A 4,219-nucleotide genomic window follows, 5' to 3' on the forward strand; every position below is an offset into this window, starting at 1 on the left:
GGTCCCACCATGACTGATGGTAGGTCCAGACTTGTAAAATACTTTTCTTCATGATTTAGGGGAGTGAGGTACAAATATTTTATAAGAAAGGACTGAAAAGTTTATGACTGCACGAGGCTCTCTGCAGTACGGATGTAAAGAAAACAGGAGAAGAGAGCAGATGTTTGGAGGTCAGGGAAATTTCTGGGAATCAGATATCTGTAGAGGTAGCCACCAGGCAAGGAAAGTTGAGCTCCTGTTAATGACCTCCAAACATCTGCTCTGCTCACTCCCCTGTTTAGTTTCTACTATGATTTGGGGGATGTCTTATGCAACCATGATTTGTCGTTGGCAGTTTAGGGGCTTTGGCTGACTTCCAGTCTCTGCTCCAAGTGGATGTCTTTGCTATGAAATTTTTGCCGTATTCTTTGCAAATGATTACCAATGCTCAATTACATCTTTTGTGAAATAATATTGATTGTGTTCCTGCCTCTGTTTCCTTCTCCTTTATTATTACTTTTCTCCAAAAAGGTTTTCCTAATGTGTTGATCTGGCAAAGCAACATACTTCTGAAAAGGCAGCTTTTGCTGTTGCAAGGTATACAGACCACCTGACCAAAAACTCATTTCATATGTTGACTACAAATCCAAATCAGAGATTATCTCTAAGTGCTCTCTTCTACTGATCACTCACTTGAATATAATGAAAATTTACATTATACTTCTGTATAAGACTCACTGCCTACTGCCAGCTATGTGCCTTCTGTATCTTTGCTGTAGGAAAAAAAAAAAAAGAAAAAAGAAAAAAAGAAAACCACTCTTTCTCAATGTGTAAAATTTAATTTTATACTGGTAGAGATGAGTAAACTGGTGGAAGGGATCTGGTTTTTCTTTAGTGGTTTAGTAAAACCTCATCAGTCAAGGAATTGGCTTTGTGAAATATTGGAAGGCCTTGTTTGAATAAAATGTCCCCAGGCTGGCTGGGAATGGGTGGGCAACTTTGTTAAACTGGTCTGGTTCTGTTGCAAGCTGGGCTTTTTTTCTCATCTATTTTATATAAAAAAGGAAACAAAACTTTATCCATGCCTGTTTTTAGCACAGATGACTTTATATGACTAAACAAGAGGAAAACTAAATAGCAGTCAGATGGAGAAGATTAGAAGTGTGGAGGCTATTGTATAAAATTAAGGAGATAGGGAAGCCCAAAGCAATAAGTAGTAGCCCTTTGCAAGATTTTATTAAACAGCTTATTCGATGAGAATAGAGCTAAACAAACTCAATTTCCCATAACATTTGCCTCTTCATCCCTTCATATATTTTCCATCATTCTTAACTTCCTATCATCCTGCACCATACAACAGCCCTGCCATATCTACCTGTCTTCCTAGATAAGTAGCACCATAATGTGACAGGTCCAGTGCTGATGGATCAGACAGCACACAACCACTGCAGGCTGATTTCTCTTTATGTAAGCCTTGGTGGAAGTGTTAATTAAGATATTTCCCTTCTGTTTAGCTATAAAGTTTGGAATGCTTTAAGCCACTCAGTATCTCTGAGACAGCTAAACTTCTCTTGTATTCTGAAAGTGGTCTACACTTTTAGGGGGAATGATTGCTCTGGAGCATCAGTCCAGTGACAAGCATAGGTAGATGTTGTAAATGACATGTAGGTAGGCATAACATTCCACCACATGAACACCTTAGACAGTTCAGTTAAATATGTTTGTATATTCCATAAGAAAATACAAGTAGTTAGAATTAGAGGGTACAGAAAAGAACACACTGAGATCCAGTCCTCAGGGAAATAAAGTTTATTTTATTTTATTTTATTTTATTTTATTTTATTTTATTTTATTTTATTTTATTTTATTTTATTTTATTATTTTATTTTATTATTTTATTTTATTTTATTTTATTTTATTTTATTTTATTTTATTTTATTTTATTTTATTTTATTTTATTTTTATCGTGGAGATTAGGTAACAGCCAACAGAAAAAGATGAACTACTTTTAATGAGAAAACGAAATGAAATTTAAATTTCAATTAATGAATGATACACAAGACACACAAGAAGCGTGGGATGGATTCTGTATCAAAATAAGAGACCATATAAAGAGCTTACAACAAAGCTGGCTGTTCAGTGTATGCTACAAAGTGCCATAAAGCAGAAGGCTGATATCTAGAAGGACCTGGGAGGTGAAAGGTAAAGGACTTGGGCTAAACAGATGGAAGAAAAGAAGCAAAAAGGACAACAGCACAGAATGCATGGGAATGTTTTGCTGAAGGGTGAAGACATTGGCTTTCACATTTACAGCAGCAGGTGCTCAGGGAAGAGACACTGCAATTCTTCAGGATTTTATGGATCCCAAGATTTTGATGATAGCTTAAAGCTCAAAATGAGGTACAATAAAAAAGTTGGTCTATAGCTCATATTTATCAAAGAGGTGCAGGGACTGAATGTGGCTGAAAGCTGTGTCTGTTCCCTTGCAGCCAGAATTGCCCAGCAAAATCTTCATCCCACCTTTACTCACAGAATTAAAGTTGAAGGCCTTTTAAATTAGTCTCTTAAACTTCACTCAGCAAAAGCTTCCTTCACAACCAGAAACTGGGGGAAGTTCATCACAGTGCAATGCTTCAGAGTTATTTTTCTTAAAAGCCTTTGGAGAAGAAAATTTTTCTGCCTGAGTTTTTATAGTTTGAGAGATGTTGTTGATTTGAATTTCTGTCTTTGAAAAACTTGTTCTCCTAACAACATCTTTTTAGACATCAGGTATTTTTTCCACTGTTTTCAATGTTTATCTTTCTGATACTCATTTTGATACACCCTAATGGAATTTCAGTGCCTGCCATGTAAGATAATTGCACAGTCAGGATGGCCGAGCGGTCTAAGGCGCTGCGTTCAGGTCGCAGTCTCCCCTGGAGGCGTGGGTTCGAATCCCACTTCTGACAACTTCTTTTCAAAAGCCACCTGGACGTGGTCCTGGGCAGCCTGCTCTGGGTGGCCCTGCTTGAGCGGGCAGTAGACCACAGGGACCTCTAATCCAACCTCGACTATTCTGGGATCCTATTAGGCATATTTAGACAACATGACACTGAAAGCATAAAGCAGCCTTGGGTTAAATGAAATATATAATATATAAAGAAAGGCAAAGAACTGTGTCTGAGTGAGAAATTCAGATCTTCTTGACATTTAGTCAGTCACCTTTCTATATAATCTTTTAGGTGAAGGATCATGCTGTGGGTTTGTTAAGAGCAGTGCCAAATTTGATATGCTTTGAAGGCTAGATGGTATGGCCAATCACCTCGTCTTCATTAACAGTTTCAGGTCTTGCCAGAAATAACTGCTGTGCAAAGGGAGAACTCTCTTCGCTATGTTAAAATTAGCTAAAATAGGGTGTCTCCTACTCAAATCTTTTCCTGGATTGCCAAATGATGTATAGCTGTTTGTGTTGCAGATAACGCTCCAGTGGGGACCATGCTAAAATCCCTGAAAACTCATATTAAGCAAGACCTCTGGCTGAACTTTAACTCTGTGTTCAGAAGTGAGAGGCTGGTGCTATAAGCCACCCAGATCTACATCAAACACTGTGATTTTAATTGCACACTTAGCTAACTAAGATCAATTTATATTAAATGAGCAATAAATTCCCAGCTATATAAAATGAACAAAACAGCATTTCAGATTAGCTTAATCTGTATATAGGGCACTTGCAGAAGTAATGATGGCAGAAAAGGAACAAAGTGGCCATCTAAACACTGTTAGGATCTTAGTACCTTTTGCCTTTGCATGCAACAGATGTTTCCCTGAGTTGGTCAGTTGTATCACATAAGCCATAAAATAAAGACAGAAGGCTTAACAAATGATTGGCACAGATCCAACACTTAAATCAGCTTCAAGTAGTATGAGAAATGATGCTGCTTTGAGGGCAACTATAAGGAAAATCTATTCTGATAGAGTGTACCTATCCCATTTTGGCTGATTGCTGTTTGAACTCCCCCTGGTTAGAAGTACATTAGGGAGTATATATTTCAAACAAACATTGTGCAGCATTGTTAAGCACTCTGCATATATTTACCCTGTCTAAATGTTTGAAGTTACAAGCCACATATGAGTTTCTAATTTCTTTCCTCTTTTAATATGCCCCATTGGAAAATATCAGTGCATCCACACGTTGCACTTGTAGTGCAAACATCTCTGGAGCTGAATGCTTATGGAAAACACCATTTATGCTTATGGAAAT

General features: G+C 37.5%; 1 non-coding gene across 1 annotated transcript; it reads left to right on the forward strand.

Moving 5' to 3' along the window:
- Positions 1 to 2,844: 2,844 nt before the first annotated feature.
- On the forward strand, positions 2,845 to 2,927 carry TRNAL-CAG (transfer RNA leucine (anticodon CAG)). Its single transcript has one exon. It is a non-coding gene; the product is annotated as a tRNA-Leu (tRNA).
- Positions 2,928 to 4,219: the final 1,292 nt, after the last annotated feature.

This window comes from Anas acuta, chromosome 3, assembly GCF_963932015.1.
Source record: "Anas acuta chromosome 3, bAnaAcu1.1, whole genome shotgun sequence".
NCBI lineage: Eukaryota > Metazoa > Chordata > Aves > Anseriformes > Anatidae > Anas > Anas acuta.